Below are 18,102 nucleotides of genomic sequence, written 5' to 3'. Positions count from 1 at the left end.
TTGCCTCCTTTTATATTCCTAGCACTTAGCACAGTGTACTTAAGTAGTAGGTACTTAAAATGTTCATTGATTTCTTGATTGGAGTATCTGTAAGTAGTTGAATCAGGGATCAGAAACCTTGACACAAGCAAATTGACTGGAGGAACTGGAGATGTTAGCCTGGAGAAGAGAATGAAAGGTCCTTGAGGGCAGGAATGATTTCATTTGTTTTCTTTGTATCTCTAGTGCCTGGCACAACATAGGGGCTTAATAAATGCTTAATGTATTGATTGATTGACACCAATAGAATGTAAATTCCTTGAGGGCAGGGTCAGTTTCACTTTTGTTTTGATATTCCCAGTGCCTGGGACATGATTGGTACTTTATGAAAGTTGGTTGATTAATATATGCATAGACAGAATTATAGCTAGAACATTAATTAATTACTTCCTTGTGCCAGGCATTGTGCCAAGCACAGGGGATGCAAATGCCATAATAGCTAACATTTACTTGTATAGCACTTACTATGTGCCAGGCAGTGGTAAGCACTTTACAATTATTATCTCTTTTGATCTTCAAAACAATCCTGGGAAGTGGGTGCTATCATTACACCCATTTTACAGATGGGGAAACTGAGGCAAACAGGGGTTACGTGACTTAGAGAGAGTCATAGAGTAAGTGTCAGAGGCTGAAATGGAACTTAGATCTTGCTGACCCCAAGCAGAGGATTCTAGTTACTGTGCCCCCCCTACCCACCGCCCACCGAAGCAAGCAAGGCAGTCCCGAACTCCAAAGCACTTACATTCTAATGAAGAAAGACAAAGGGGAGCTAGAAAGAAGGCCCAGGAAATGAGGTGAAGGCCTTGATCCTGGCAAGATAAGGCTTCCAGAGCCCAGGGTGGTCCCAGAGGCAGAGTCCAAGTTTCTGATGGGGATAAATGCCATGGAGTGGAGGTGGCATGGTTTAGAAATAACTAGAAATGTCACCTTGCTTCCTGCCAATCAATTGTATGCACCTGGAAGGCAGGGATTGGCTCATCTTTTGTGTTTGTATACCTGGCACCAAGCACAGTGCCAGGCACAAAGGGCACACTTAATAAATGCTTGTAGATTGATTGATTAATGGGAGTTCAGGGGGAGGCAAGATAGCCATCTTCAAGTATTTTCTGGATGGTCCCTTGGAAGAGGAGATAGATTTGATCTGCTTGGCCAAAGAGGCACAACTAGAAACAATGTCTGGAAGCTTCAAAGCTCCAGATTTCAGATGCATGTGAACATAGGTTTGGAGCTGGAAGGGACTTCAGAATCATTGAGTCCATCACCCTCATTTTACAGATGAGGAAACTAAGTCAGAGGGGATCAAGTGTCTTGCTCAAGGTCACAAGCTAGTTAAGTGTCTGAACCAGATTCAAACTCAGGTCTTCCTGACTCCAGGTCCAGCAGGGTCACAGAGCTAGTGAGTGACAGGCCTGAGGTTGGAAGCTAGACACTCTGAGCACAAGTCCAGAAATGTCCCCACCATACCCCACTGCCTCTGCATCCTTCCTCTTCCCTTTCCTCTACCTCCTCTCTTTCCTTAGCTTGTCTCCATTGGGCCATACTGTCTCTCATTTCTTTTCAGACCCTTGTGAGTGTCATTCATGCTTCATTTTTGAAGAGGACCAATGACATCACAGGGTTATGTCTTAACTTACGAATTGGATTTAAGTGAGGCAGGGTTGCATTAAGTCATTAGCCTCTCTCTCTCATCCAGAGTCATCAAAGTCCAGTGGCAAGACAAAAGTCAAGATGACTGTTGATGGTCCAGGATGCAGTGGAGGACCTTGCACCTTCAATGTCTGACCAAGCTCTAAGAACCCCACAGCACCTGCTTCAGTTACTTTCATGGCCATTGGAACAAATTGTTCTCATCTGCCCATTGCACCCAGGGCTCTGCCACTAGACAACATGAACCTGGGGCTCCTGCTCTGAGTCACTGTGGGCTTTTGGTCTCCAGACTCTTTGGCCCCCTCTCTCTAAGGAGGTGAAGTTTGGCACATCGGTAGGTGAGGATTGATAGGATGAACTATTATTGCAAAAATGATCCCTGTGCCCTTAGTAAATAAAAGTTCTGCCATTAATACCAATGTGGTCATTAAGTGCTCTCTCCCCAGAGCATCCTGTAGTTAAAGGAGTTTCAGGATGGGGTGGGGAGTTGGAGGATGGGCAGTAGCTTCCCCTGGGCTTTTGGCTCCTAGAAAAGGCTGAGTCAAAATGAATGCTAAATCACAAAACCTCAGATCTGGAATGAAATTGAAAAATTTTAAACACAAGTGAGGGCAAGACCCAGAATAGGACTGTGCATGGATTTAGCACTGAAGGAGACTTTAAAGGTTATCTAATCCCTGCTCCTCATTTTACAGATGATAAAACTGAGACCTAGAGAGGGCAGATGACTTACCCAAGTAAGCTTCCCTCCCCTTGCCTCCCTTACTTCCTTTGCTATTTCCCTCCTTCCTCTTTTCCTTCTTTCTCTGGCCTTTATTCTCTCCCTTCTTCCTTCTTTCTAACCTTCTGTCCTTCCTTCTTTTTTTTGTCCTCTCTAAAAAATACTATTTGTCTTATGGGATGGTATTCTGGGAGAGGAAGGAGGAAGGATACTTGGGATAACTATGGTGATGTAACGAACAGAAAATGTCGATAAAAATTTATTAGAAAAAAATCTAACAAACCCCTATTATATGTGAGATGCTGCTAATATCACTGATTCGTTCATTTCCACTAGTACTCTAATGGATCTGTGATCTCAGATAGGACCCCTGTGATACAGATCCCAGTCCATTCATGCCTTCTCATCCTGTGTGTCCTGTCCATGCCTCCCATAGACCCTCTACTTAGCACACTAAAGGCCTTCTGTGTTTCCTTTCATTTTGTGGGTACCACCCAGCAATTGTCTGTTCACCTCTTAGCCTTCTTTGTTTTGTGGCTGGACAGCTCCTTATTTGATCACCCATTTCCTCCATGATATTCCTTATTCCAATTCTCATGGGAGGGTCAAAGGTGGGACATACTGCAGCCTGCTGGCGCCCACTCCATGTCCCTTCATTGCCCTTGTAGTGTCCCAGATTCACAGCCAAACAACATTGACAGAGCATTGGTGTGACAACATTTGGGCCTTACAAGGACTTGCTTCAAGATTAGCACCATACTATCAATATGAAAGGTTCCTCTCCCCTCCACTGGCACCCCACCACTTCAATTAACCAATAGTTTTCCTGGAATGTGTGTGTCGGGGAGGGTAGGCATTGTTTAAGAGTTTGTTGGACTAGTGTCTCAAAACAAATCCTGACAATAAATTAAAATAAAGTGTTGGAGTGTTGTGCATTGGAAGTACCCTCTATCATTTCCCAAATGCTAACGGGCTCCCTCTCTTTCTCCTGTTCATTTCTGATTCAATGCAATTCAAAACAATACAATACAATTAAACAAATGTTTATTTGTCCCCTGCTAAGTTCCAGTCACAATGCTAGGGCTAAGGTTAAAAAAGCAAAATGAAACAGTCCCTGCTTTCAGGGAGCTTCCATTCTCCTGGACAGATACAACGTATATACAGATAAGCAAATACAAAGTAATTTCAAGAGAAGTGAATCAGGAAAGGAAGAGATGCCTGAGCTGGGCTTTGAAGGAAGCTAGGGGATTTAAGAGGCAGAATTGAGGAGCAGTCCACTCCAGTACACTGGTCCTTCATGCCGGGTGGGTCCGAGAAATGTATATTCCTGGTTTGGCTCCATAGACTAGCCATCCAATAACACTCCGTGGTCTGGACAGCAGGTATTGTCCAGAAGACAATAGGCATCGTTCTATGGAACAGACTGAGGAGCTGAGTTACCAGACACCTACTTACGAAAAAGAAGACAAACAAAAGGAAAAATGGAAGATACCAGGGAGAGATTTACTGCAGTGAAATTTTGTTCCTACTATTTCTATTTAGGGATCATAGAGGATCATATATATTTTACTTTGTAATGAAAAGGCTTAAAAAAATCCTAAAACCGCTAATGAGAAAGTTGGAAAAACGGCAGTAATGGAGGGCTTTAATGCTACATAAATGTCGAGGAAGAAATAATGCGTCTGCGTAATAATCCTTGTCATAGTCTCAGCACAGAGGGAGGTAAAGGGGAAAAGAAGGTTGGGATAGGAACACGTACACTCACAGAACTGGAGAATATCCAAGTGGAGAGGACCCAAGAGATTATTCAGCTCAATCTTTCCCATTTTAGGTATGGGGAAAATGAGGTCTAGATAAGGTGAGTGACCTTCCTAAGGTCACAGCTCAATTGGAGAAATGACAAAGACTAGAAGCAAGGGTATGTGGATCAAGGTTTAACATCTTGTCCTCTGAGGGAGAATTATTAACGTTTTAACCATAACTTTCTTAAGATTAGACAATTTATAAACCAATAAATCAAGCTCTGATATGGAACACTTGCCAATTCTCAGGTATAAGTGCTCACGCTGAAAAATTTAATCAAAGCCATTATGAGCTGGCCTCAGGAGTCCCTCAGGATTGCCAAGTTTCCTGACTCTCTCTATGCAGCAGCATTATACAGTAGTATGTGGAGTATAGGGAGGACCTGGGTTCAAATCCCACCTCTACTACCTACCACCTGTGTGAAGTTGGTCAAGTCACTGCACCACCCTGACCCACAGTCTCCTCCTCTGTAAAATGGAGAGACTGGCTTTTGAGGTCCCTTCTAACTCTCGACCTATGGTTCTATTTGCATTATTAAGGTTTGGGCAGATCCATAACTATGGCTGGGCAATGAGGGCTTCCTCCTAGGGCACTAAAATTTAGAGGGCATTGTTCTCATTCAGAAGGTAGGAACAATTGAGCTTAATAAGAAACAAGAATCATTAGTGAAAACAGAAAGCCACCAGATGGTATACTTCCATCCTCTGGTTGTTATACCCTAGGTGAGATATTTCCTGGTCTAGCCCTGTCATCAAATCATAAATTTAGAAATGGAAAGGAAGTTGGAATACATTAGGTCCAGCCCCTTCATTTTGTAGATGAGTAAAATGAAACCAGAGAAATCAAGTAACTTGCTCCAGGTCACACAGTTAAAAGATATCCAAAATAGGGTCTGAATCCAGCTCTTGTTGGCTATAGGTCAGCACCCTATCCCCAGTGCCTATATCACGTTCCCTCCCCTGGGGGCCCAGCCTCATAGCATCCTTGGGCCTCTCCATGCGCTGGTCCTGGTGGGTCAAATGTGAAGTTTCTCTCTCTGACTCTTCCCACACTCCCCCAACAAACACAAATGAATCTGCCTTTAAAATTCAATTGGAGGCTATTTTTTATGCTGCTCAATCTAGGCACATTTTGTGGCTTCTCACTCAGGTTCCAGAATTACTTGCTATAGTTCTGTATTTCAGTGCAAGTAATAAGCCACCCTTCTCATTTCCCTCCTCCCCTTCCTCTTCTCTTTTTCTCTGCTACCTTCTTCCTCTCCCTCTCCTTTCCTCCTTCTTCTCTGCTCATCCTCATCTTCCCTTTCCCCCCTACTCACTTTCCTCCTTTTTCCCCTCTCCCCTCTTTCTTGGGAATGTTGATGTCTTTTCTGTAGCCTTTATTTACTCTGCTTTATATTTTGGGCAAAACCATTCCGCACATGTTTAAGACTTGTGAACCTGAGAGCTTTTAAGGCAAGCAAGTGGCTACCCCTTAAGAGAGCACCAGATACAGAGGTTTCCAGGTTCAACATGACAGGGAAAAGAGAGTTCCCCAAAGTACGCCTATATTTTCCTCCTGCTGTTGGTTTTTCTGGGAGGTGGTGCTGTGGATCAAGTGGTAGACTTGAGATCTGGGTGGGAATCCTGACTCACCTATACTAGCAATATGAGCATGGCAAGTAGACTAGTCTCTCTGAACCTCAGTTTCTTCATCTGTAAAATGGGGATAACAATACCTTTAAATCCTATCTGCTTGAAAGAAATGAATATGTATTAAAATATAATGATTTACAAACCATAAAACACATTATATAAAGACAAGCTATTATTAATAATTTATAATTCTGTTTTAATATGTCAATGATTTGTGAGTTCATTCGCTCCTTTCACTAACATAAATCATAGTCCCTCAGTGACTTAGTAGGTAGTCTTCAATGGTTTCTCTGAGAGAAAAATCTTCCACCTTGCAGCCTGGAGGTGATGAACCTGACCAGACTTGGTGAGGATGGACAGGGAAGTTGGAGCCAGGTTATGAAGGGCATCAAGTGCCAAACAAAGCAGTCTGTAGCTCGCATCAGAGGGAATACTACTGGAGTTGATTGAGTAAGAGAGTTACACAGTACTTTAGAATAGTGGTGTCAAATAGAAAAGTCACATTGGCTTAGAAACCCACAAATTAGCATCATCTACATTTCATTATATTTTTATTTACTTTGTCAAACATTTCCCAATTACATTTTAATCTTGTTGGGCCCCACTAGAAAGTGTTGTTGGGGCAGGTTGGATTTTAGACATCTTTGCTTTATAACAAACACTTTGGCTGTTGAGTGGAGAACAGATTGGAGGGAATAAAGACTTGAGGCAGGGACACCAAATAGGATGTTACTGAAAGAGAGATGAGATGAGAGTTGATGATGGCCTGAACTAGTGTGAGTAGAGAGAAGAAGGGCATTTGCAAGAGATGCCTGTGGAGGTGAAATTGACAGGACTTAGTAATTGATTTGATATGTAAGGTGAGGGAAACCATGAGAGAATGATGTTAAATATGCAAACGTGGGAGGCTGGAAAGATGGCGCTGCTTTTGACAGCAATAGGAATATTTGGAAGAAGGATGAATTGGAATGGGGGGTGGGGAAGGGCAGAAACATAATGAGCTTGATTTTGGATATTTTGTTTGAAGTGACTACAGAACATCCAGTTTAAAATGTCTGATAAGCAGCAGGTGATGTAGTCTCTCTCAGGAGAGAGACTAAGGCTGGATATATAGATCTGGAAATCATTTTTACAAAGAGGGTAATTAAATTTATGGGAGCTGAGACAGACAAAAAGAAACAGAGACAGGGAGAGAGAGAAATAGAGGCAGAGAGAAAGAGACAGACACAGACAGAAGGAGACAGACAAAAATAGAGACAGAGGGAAAGAGACAGAGAGACTGAGACAGAGGTTATAAACATTTTTGTGTGTCATGTCTATGCGAACACTGATTTCCACATGATGCTTTTTCTCTTTGGCAGTATGGTAAAGCCTATAGATCCCTTTGAAGATAAATGCTTTTAAATCATTGAAGGAAATGCTATATTTTAATTAGAGGTGAATGAAAGTCAAGATGTAATTTTTCCATTCAAGTTCACAAACAACATAACATTTATCCATGGACCACAGGTCAAGAACCCTGGTATAGAACACAAAGAGAAAAGTGCCCAGTGTAGAGCAATGGGGAACACACACAGGTAGGAGGTTCAATTGATGATGATCCAGCAAGAGTGAGAAGGGACAGGCAGGAGAACTAAGGGTGAGGAGTATCATGAAAACCCAGAGAGGAATCTATCCAGGAAGAGAGGGCAGTCTCCTCTTCTCTAGTCTCTACATCTCAGTTCCCTCAAACATTCCTCATATGAAATGGTCTCAGGCTCATGGCTTCCCATCACTCTGATTAATTGTCAGGATGTCAAAGATGTGCTGCAGCCATCAGTGTCCCTCTCAAAGGTTGTAGCTAGAACTGAGCATGGTACTTCTGCCCGTCCCAGGCAGAGAAGACCAGGACTGTCGCCTCCTTTGATCTGGACCCTTGATGTCTGTTTGTGTTGCCTAAAATAGTGGTTCATTTCCTCTGAGCTGAGAAAGGCTCATTTGTTAGGCTTGCCAACCACCCTGGATTTGCCAAAAATAGAATCCAATCTTGTGACGCCTGGATTGAGACGTTTTCCTCTAGGTTTAATGGTCTCAAGCTATGAATCTGGGGAACTTGGCAACGTTATTGTTGGAATAAAAGCATATCTTAAGGGGAGCAGAAAGACTCAGGAGAAGAGTGAGATTAAGCTCTTTTCAGGCTATGTCTGAAATCTGGGCATTGTGTGTACATGCATGGACATTGTGTGTATGCATGGGCATTGTGTGTACATGTGTGGGCATTGTGTGTACATGCATTGATATTGTGTGTATACATGTAGGCATTGTGTATATATGCATTGGGCATTATGTGTACAAATGTGGGCGTTGCATATACACACACGGGCATTGTGTATATGTGCAGGGCATCGTTTGTGTATAGGTGGACATTGCTTCACAGGAGAGATGTGAAATTGAATGCCACTTTAACATTGATTTTAAATGATGCTTTGTCTATTTCTGTTAGAATTGTAAAGACCCCCCGGAGGGCCCAGCTCTCTGCTATAATCACTTTTATCAGGAAAATCCTGCCTCATTCTGCAGAACAGTCTGCACCTGTTCACTTTTATCCACCCTCATGCTTAAAATGCTGTTTAAAGCCAGAGTAGATAGCCCCGGGAATAACGACCCTAGTTCTGCTATTGTTAACTGACTGACTATGATGCAAAAAGACTCTTTACAGGCTGCTGCTCTCCACTCCATTCCTCAATCAGAATCATAGGTTTGAGAGCTGAAAGGGAGCATACAAACCATCTAATTCTCATTTGACAGATGAGGAAACTGAGGACCTGAGAAGTCAAATGACTTTCCCAGAGACCTACAGCCATGGCAGAACTTAGATTAGAGGCCAGGCTTCTCTAGTGCTAAACTAGCATATTCCAAAATTCCTCCTCTCCAGGAGATTACAATCTAACTGGAACCTCTCCTCTCTTCAGCTCCAGTCCTCTTCAAAGGTTCTGCTTGAACCCTAGTTCCTATTTACACCTCACTTTGAAATCAAGTACTTCCTTTGAAATTCAAACACCAACTTCTATGTGACACTTTTCCTGATCCCCTTAGCTGCTAGTCCCCCCCCCACTTTCTCTTGTACTTATTTTGTTTATATGTTATCTACACTCATCTGACAATCATAACTGCTGCTGGGCCCAATGGGTTGGGGATGCTGCACCCTTCAAGAGGCCTTTCTCAGCTATGGACTCGTGCATGTGATAACTGGGTTCAATCCTAGGGAAGCTTGGCCTCTTATGAGAGGGCTGAACTCCTTTTCTCTCTCTCTTTAGTTCAATATACACCCATCCAAGCACCCCAGGAAAAGAATTAATTATAGCTTGGGTTTGGCTCATGCCTAGGTCCTCTTCAACGAGGGGAGTAGAGGAGTGCTTCATGTATAATATAAATCAGGTATGGGGCAGGTATTGATTTCCTACATACAAAGAAATGTTTAATACAAAAGGCTCTTCTAAGAGTGCATTAACAAAGACTTAAAACAGGCTGCAGTAATAACTACTGTTATATTCTCCCAGGAGGTTGCAAGACTGTTGAAGAGGTGTTGTTACATTTCACCACCAATTCAGAATCATTGTCCCTCTCCAGGTAGTTGTCTTGTGGCAAGCCACTACAGTGCTTTGGTCTTTTCCAGGGACAGAAACCTCCCCTGCCTCTAGTTATCTCTGACCAAAGGTTGCCACTAAGATTCAATGTGTCCATCTCAGGATCACTCTTCAGTCACCTTTGCTTAGGAAATACCAAGCAGAAGACCCAAACTCAGCCAACCTAACCAGGTACTTGCTCTATCTGCCATGTAGGGGCAGTCATCATAGTCACCATTCAGACTGCCTCCTTCCCTTACTCCTCCAAGGATAGGTTTGAGTAGTCCTGACATAATCCATCATTAGGCAGAGATGAGACAACAGGGAAGGAAGGTCCCTCTCTTTTAATCCATGGAGTCATTTGCCCTTCCTGCTCAGTAGTCAATAAGACGATTGGTTCCTCATCTCCCCAGCCCTGAAGGTGGGATGCAGTCAGCAGTTCAACATGCAAAGCCCCCAAGAGTACATGTGGTTGGTTGGTAGCAGGAAAGGCAGTTTGGCATGTGCCATGTTGTACTACTTATATGCAGATTGTCTCCCCCAATAGAAAGTAACACCTTCAGGAAGGAGACAGTTTCATTTGTGTCTTTGTATCTCCAGTGCCTTACACAATTCTTGGCACATAGTAGGTGCTTAATAAATGTTTAATGACTAACCAAGTACCGGGCACAGTGATAAATAATGGGAATATAAAGAAAGGCAAAAAAAAAAAAAAACATTACGGAAATGGAGGGGTAGATGATAACAATCTGAGATCAGGCCAGAAATTACATATACAAAAGCTATCTATTAAATGAGATAACATTATTAAGTGAGATAACCCCTTAAATGAGATAATTAAATGAGATAAAGTACTTTGCAATCCTTGCTATCCTTTTCTACCTACAGGAAGGTTATCTTTAAGGAGTTTGAACTTACTAATTGATGCACATTATGAAAGGAAATGGTAGAAACTGTGGGAGATATTGCTGCTGTCAATCAGCTGAGTGCTAGAGATCGAAACACAAAAAGATAGTTAGTTCCTGCCCTTAGGGAGCTTACAATCTAATCAAGGGAGACCACACACAAAAGGAAATTAAAAAGGAAGGGGAAAGGTACTGGGGTGAGGGCCTGATGGAGAAGTCCAAAGGGGAGCCGCCAGATGGGAATTAGAGACAGATGGCCTGGGCATCTTCCTTAAATGGAGATTTTGGAAGGAGCGCATCACTCTGCTCTTCAGTCAGAGGGACAGGGAGTATTGAAGGTACTGATGAAATGTGAGTAGCAAGGCTGATGCAGTCTGGTAGGACGATGAAGTTCCTGATGAATGCCTGTTGGTTGATTGTAAACAAATTTGCATGACAGCCCTTTGGTTCAAGGTTCTTTGTCAACATATTGTTGTCAACCATGGAAGATCTTTTCTTTCTTCTCCTCCTCTTTGTTCTCCTTCCTCCTCCTCTTTGTTCTCCTTCCTCCTCCTCTTCCTCTTCTTCTTCCTCTTCTTTTTCTTATTCCTCCTCCTCCTCCTCCTCTTCCTCTTCCTCCTCCTCTCTTCTTCTTCTTCTTCTTCTTCTTCTTCTTCTTCTTCTTCTTCTTCTTCTGCTGCTGCTGCTGCTGCTGCTGCTGCTTCTCCACCTCCTCCTCCCCCATCTGCTTCTCCTCCTCCTCCTCTTCTCCTCCTTCCCTTTCTTCTTATAATAATAATGGTAGTAGTAATACTAACATTTCTTTTTTTCTGATGAGGGAACAGGTGTGGGGAAAAGGAAGAAGTTTGTTCCTGGGATGCCAGTACCTGGGACAAAGCTCCAGCAACACATGGCTCATTTCTACTTCACCAGACCCTACTTCTGTGTAAAGAGAAAGAAGCTGGGGTAAAGAGTGGGTAGGTGAACCTCTACCTAAAAGAAATAATGTCAGCACTAGGGGTAACTTTCTAATTAATTTTGACTTTGGCTTCATTGCTTTTGGCCACCACCACATTATGGCTTCTGAAACACAAAAAGATTCCAAACAGAAAAAGATGAGAGAGAGACAGACAGATGGCTTGGCTGGCAAACTCTCTGTTCATCTGGTCTTTTTTGTAAGAAGCATGCAGCTTCTAGACTTCCTTCTATTCAGAAATTTCAAAGTGTGTTTGTATTTGTTACACAGGGAAGAAGTAAAAGGGCTCACAGGGAAACAGGAGAGAGAGAAAGGAGGTAACGGTGCCTGTCAAAAGATGAAATAGGAGTTTGCTGCATAGGAGCATAGAATTTAGAGCTGGAAGGGACCGCAGAGGTCATATAGCCCAGCACTCATCAGACAAAGGAGGAAACCAAGGCTTCAAAAAGCTGAATAACTTGGCCAAGTTCATACCAGTTAAAAGCATTTGCCAAACACAGAACTCTTTGACTTCAGATTTGGTGTTCCTTCTTTCTCTCCCTCCCTCTCTTCCTTCCTTCCTTCCTCTTCCTCCCTCCTTTCCTTCCTTCTTTTCTTCTTTTTCCCTCCCTCCTTCCCTTCCTTCCTTTTATCCTCCATCCCTTCCTTCTTCTCACAGACCTCTATGAGACCAAGATCTTTCTTTCTCATGGGAGGCTGAGCCCAGGCCTTGTTAGGGCAGGGCAGGGCAGGGGCAGGGGCAGAAGCAGGGCTATTTCTCCTCCTGCCATTTCTGCTTCACGTGGCAATTGGATTAGATGACTCCTGGAAGTCCTTACGTCTCTATAACTCAACCCTATGATTCTAATGGAGGAAAGGGACCAGCCAACTGTGCGATGACTCTGTCATCCTTAAACAAATGTGATTGGGTGGAATGTAAGCATTTTGAAGGCAAGGGTTCTTTCAGTTTTGTCTTTGTGCCCCCAGCACTTAGCACAATATCTGACACACAGGTTGTTGTTGTGTTTGTCCTTAGTTCTCGAAGAGGACCATGACATCAGGGAATGATGACATGACTTGCAGTTGACTTGAATTTGAGTTGGGGGGTGGCACTGTGCAAGGTCACCAGCCTCATTTTCTCCTCCCCTGATATACAACAAGTACTTAATAAATGCTTCTGGGATTTATTATACATTATTTTGTCACCAAAACCAACATAGGCTCCTTGGGACCAAGGACTATTTTCAGCATTGTCTTTGTTCCCCCATATCCTAGCACAAAGCCTGACACACATTAGACATTTAATAATTCAGTCCGTTGAATTTTGAATTAAATGTATTAAACAAACAGATGGCATTTTCTCCTCACCTGGAACACCCTCCTCCTTCCCTCCTTCCTTTTCATCCATCCATATCCAAGAGAAGGAAAAGAAGAGAGGAGCAGAAAGACAGCTGGAGGCAGAGAAGGGGACCTGGATTCTGCCTTTGTTGCTTAAGATAATTGTGACCTTGGACTGGATCCCCAACCCCTCCCGAATTCATAGGATAATAGATTCAGAGCTGGAAGGGATCTGAGAAACCACAGGGTCCAGTCCCTTCAGTTATAGAAGGGAAAATTGAGACAGACATAGGTGAAGTGACTTGCCCAGGGTTATACAACTACTAAGTGGCTGAGGTAGGATTTGAATCCAGGTCCAGTGGCCTATCCGTCATACTACCTAGCTGCCTTTCACTATAAAAGAGAAAGTTGGTATGATTGATCACTATTGTCTCCCCTTAAGGGCAGGGAGAGTGCTTTTGTCTTTCTTTGTATCCCCAGAGGTAATTGTTTGTCCTTCATTCTCAAAGAAGACCATGAGGCCAGGGAGGTGATACCATAACATGCAAGTGAATTGGATTTAAGTGAAGGAGGGCTTAAGCGAAGGAGTGCAAAGTCACCAGCCTCACTTTCTCCTCTGGAGCCATCTGGGTCCAGTGGCTAGATATGGATCAGGAGGATTAGCACAGTGCCTGGCTGATGGATCGTTTGAGTCATTGTTCCTATACAGTGGACAGAAGGCTGGACTTCTGGTTAGAAGACCTGACTCTGCTACATTCTGTCTCTGTGGCTTTGGGCAAGTTACATTACCTCTCCTATGAGGCAGGAATTTTATGAATGGTTTTTTGAAATGCAAGGTCTTTTTTATAAAAACGAAAAACCCTTGTGATAGAGGGATTACCTATTAGAGTTACTAATTCTTTCCCTCAAAAGGCATTCGCACCATCCTGGAGACTTACTGGGCTCAGAGGACCAAGGGCTCATGCTGCTGGCTGAACACAACAAACCCAAGGGAGGAGGAGCTCCAGCTGCTCCCTCAGGCTGGGCTGGTAGACCACCATGGGTCACACAGAGGTAGGGAATCTGGGCTCATTTGAATCAATGCTGTATCCTTGCTGAATCCTCTTTCTCTGCTCTGAATGTCCTCTCCTTTCCTTCACTAAGAAAGCCTCTGCTCTTGACTGAGCCTGACTCAGGCCAGTCCCCTGGTTGTTTAGATTTGACACTGGAGCAAAGAGACACTCATTCAACAGTTAACAAAAGGAGACTTACTTGGCCACAGCAGAAGATATTCGACAGGGATAGTCATTGAGGACTCTTTGAGCTGATTTAGATGAATGAAGCTCTCTTGCCTGAATGTTCTGTCAAGCATCAGAGAGACTGGAGACTCTCTTGTTATTTTGTACTCATTGGACCAGGAAGTCAACAACTTGAGCCCATAATTCCTGAGCTAATTAAGTCTCCAGGATGATTTCAATACCTTTTAAGGAAATTGTTCTTCAGCCATTCTGTCAAATCCTATTCTTCATGACCCCATGGACCATGGTATGCCACACCCCTCAATCCTCCACTATCTCTCAAAGTCTGTCCAAGTTCATGTTCATTGTTTCCATGACACTTCTATGCATCTCATCCCCTGCCATCCCCTTTTCCTTTTCCCTTCAACCTTTCCCAACATTGGGGTCTTTTCCAATGGGTCCTGTCTTCTCATTATGTGGTCAAAGTATTTAAACCTCAGCTTAGTATTTTACCTTCTAGTGAATAGCCTGAATTAATTTCTTCAAGTATTGACTGATTTGACTTCCTTGCTATCCAAACGACTCCCCAAGGTCTTCACCAACACCACTATTCAGAAGCATTGATTCTGTGGCATTGAGCTTTCCTTATAGGTCAACTCTCACAGCCATATATTGATATTGGAAAAACCATAGCTTTGACTATACAGACTTTTGTCGGCAAAGCAAAATCTCTGCTTTTCAATTTGCTGTCCAGATTTGCCATAGCTTTCCTTCCAAGGAGCAAGCTTCTTTTAATTTCACGGCTGCAGTCACCATCTGCAGTGATCTTTGAGCCCAAGAATATCAAATCTGACCCTGCTTCCATTTCTTCTCCCTCTGTCTGCCAGGAAGTGATGGGACCAGTTGCCAAGACCTTCGGGTTTTTTTTATGTTAACTAGACTAATACACTTGGGGAAGGAAGACTCAGGGTATTGCTCCCCCCACAACGTCCTTTTGTTTTCCCTCAGATCTTCTAAGAATATCTCATTGTGGTTCACTCTCAACTCTGAAGTAATACATTGCTCTGAGTCAGACTTAGTGTATTATGGTCCTTAACTTATAAAGAAAACTGAAGCCCAGAGTCAGGAAGTGACTTATCCAAGATCATCCAGTAAGTTAATGGAGGGCATGAGTGAGACTTGAACCCAGATCTTCTGATGCGAAGTCCCAAGCTTCTCATCATCAATCAACCAACAAGCACTTATTTGGCACTTACTGTATGCTAAGCATGTTACCACTTGAAGGGGATACAAAGACAAAAGCCAAACAGTTCCTGTCCTCAAGGAGTTTACATTCTAATGCGGAGGGGGAGATAAGTCAGTCAGTCTATAAATAGCTACTATGTGCCTACTGTGTGCCAGGCACTGTGATAAGGTTATTAAGTGCCTTCTAAGTGCCAGGTACTGTGTTAAGCACTAGGGATACAAAAAGGCAAAAAGACAGTCCCTAGGGGCTAGACTAGGGGCTCCAAGCCTAATGCAATAAGAAGTACACCTATATATGTTTGCAGAATAAATATAGGGACAATACATGGCAGGTAGTTAAATGCCAGGTCATTGGGAGGGAAGGCAGCAAAAATTAGGGGGATGGGGGTAAGGCTTCCCCAGAAGGTGCTGCTTGGGCTGTTCTAGATGAGATGGAGATAAGGAAGGAAGGGAAGGAGCATTCGGGAATGAGGAGTGGCCAATGTAAAGGAAGGAAGGAAGATCAGGATTGGGAGTAAGGACAACAAAGAAGCCAGGGTGTCTGCATCACAGAGTGCATGAAGGGGAGTCCTAGGCACTAAGGTTTGAAAGATAGATTGAACCAGGTTGTGAAAAGCTTTAAAAGCTAAACACAGTAGCTTATATCTAACCCTAGAGGAAACAGGGAGCCACCGGAGTTTCTTGAGCAGAAGAGTAGCACAGTCAGAGCATCAATAAAGGAGAATCACTTTGGCAGCTGGGTAGAAGATGGAATGGAGCCAATCAATCAATCAACAAGTATCTATTTTTTTGTAACAAAAGTAAATAGTTTTATTTTCTTTTCCCTCCACTTAATAGTATTTCCCCCCAACTGCATGTGAAGATAGTTTTCCACATTCATTTTTGTAAAATTTTGAGTTCCAAATTTTTCTCCCTCCCTCCCCTCTCCCCTCCCTAAGATAGCAAGCAATCTGATATGGGTTATACATGTGCAATCACGTTAAACGTATTTCCACATTAGTCATGTTGTGAAAGGAGAATCAGAACAAAAGAGAAAAACCACAAGAAAGAAAAAAAACAAAAAACAAAACAAATAAAAAGGTGAAAATAGTCTGCTTTGATCTGCATTCAGACTCTGTAGTTCTTTCTCTGGATGTGGATAGCATTTTTCAACATGAGTCTTTTGGAATTGTCTTGGATCGTTGTATTGCTCAGAAGAGTTAAGTCTATCAGAGCAGATTGTTGCACAATGCTGCTGTTACTATGTACAATGTTCTCCTGGTTCTGCTCACTTCACTCAGCCTCAGTTCTTATAAGTCTTTCCAGGTTTTTCTAAAAATCCACCTGTTCATTATTTCTTTTTTCTTTTTCTTTTATTATTGAAACTTAAATACACAGTAAGAAAAGAAAAAATATAATAAACTTAAATACAAAATAAAGAAAGGAAAAAAGCATGTCACGTGCACAGCAGGATGTAAGGGAGGATTCAAAATATATAGCAATAAATTTCCATTTCAAGAAATCCTATATAATTAATACTATGCGTTATGTGAGAGCTATCCATCTTTGCTTCCTTGTTAATTTTCTTTTGTTCTCTGCTCTGCACTTTTTACTTTGTTCTTCCCCCCTTTCTCTTACCCCCTCATTATTTCTTACAGCACAATAGTATACCATTACATTCATATACCACAACTTGTCGAGCCATTGCCCAATTGATGGGCATCCCCACAACTTCCAATTCTTTGCTACCACAAAAAGAGCTGCTATAAATATTTTTGTACTTGTGGGTCTTTTTTCCTTTTAATGATTTCTTTGAGATACAGACCTAGTAATGGTATTGCTGGATCAAAGGGTATGCGGTTTTATAGCCCTTTGGGCATCAACAAACATCTATGTGCGCCATGTACTGTGCCAAATGTTGGGGTTACAAAGAAAACCAAAACCAAAACCACTTAGACCACTTAGTCTTTCCTCTGAGCTTGTCTTCAATTTATCTTGCATCTTTCTTGTTTGTACATTGTTGTCTGTGAGGTCTTTGAGAGCAGGGATTGTTTTCCTGCCTCTCTTTGGATCTGCAGGTTTAGTACAATATGTTGTCACACAGATGCTTCTTGACTTGACTGGAGTGGGAAAGACTTGAGATAGGGAAACCAAATAGGAGACTGTGATAAGTGTTTTAACTAAGGTAGTGGCTGTGTGAATCAAGGGGGGGGGTCAGAAGAACAGATGTGACAGAGTTTGTGAAGTGAGGAATTGAAAACTGATGCAATCTAGGAGCTGGGGACAGTACTGAGATTATGAATATGAGATATTGTAGGGATAAGGGTGCCTTCAACAGAAATAAGAAAGCTCAAAGGAAAGATGAGGTTTTTTTTTCTGGAGAAGACAATGAGTTCAGTTTTAAATTTGTTGGGTCTAAGATGCCTCTTGGATATTCAGTTTGAAATGTCCGATAGACACTCAGTACTTCAGGACTGAAGTTTGGGTGAAAGACTGAGGCCAGATTTGTAAATCATCTGCATAGAGATGATAATTAAAGCCACAGGAGCTGATGAAGTGAAAAGGGAGGGAGGCGGAGAGAGAGACAGACAGATAGATTAAGACAGAGAAAGGGAGAGAGAGAAGGAGGGAGAGAGACAGAGAGAGAAAGAGAGAGAGAAGACAGAAGAGAAAGATAGAGAAAGGGGAGGGAGGGAGGAAAGAAGAGAGACAGAAAGAGAGAAAGAGAGAGAAGACAGAGAGAAGAGAGGGAGGAAGGGAGAGAAAGAAGGAGGGAGAGAGACAGAGAGAGAAAGAAGGAGGGAGGGAGAGAGGGAGAAAGAGACAGAGAAAGAGAGACAGAGAGAAAGGCAGAATAGAGGGAGAGAGAGACAAAGAGGACAGAGAGAGTAAAGAGAGAAGAGAGGCCAAGACAGAGAGCCTTGGGCAACACTCAAAGCAAGGGGTCAAAACAAAGATGAGGATCCAGCAAAGGAGACTGAGAAGGAAACTTCAAATCAGTAGGAAGTGAATCAGGAAAATTTAATCATGAGAGT

Source organism: Trichosurus vulpecula, chromosome 5 (genome assembly GCF_011100635.1).
Source record: "Trichosurus vulpecula isolate mTriVul1 chromosome 5, mTriVul1.pri, whole genome shotgun sequence".
Lineage (NCBI taxonomy): Eukaryota > Metazoa > Chordata > Mammalia > Diprotodontia > Phalangeridae > Trichosurus > Trichosurus vulpecula.
This window is presented reverse-complemented; position numbering follows the sequence as displayed.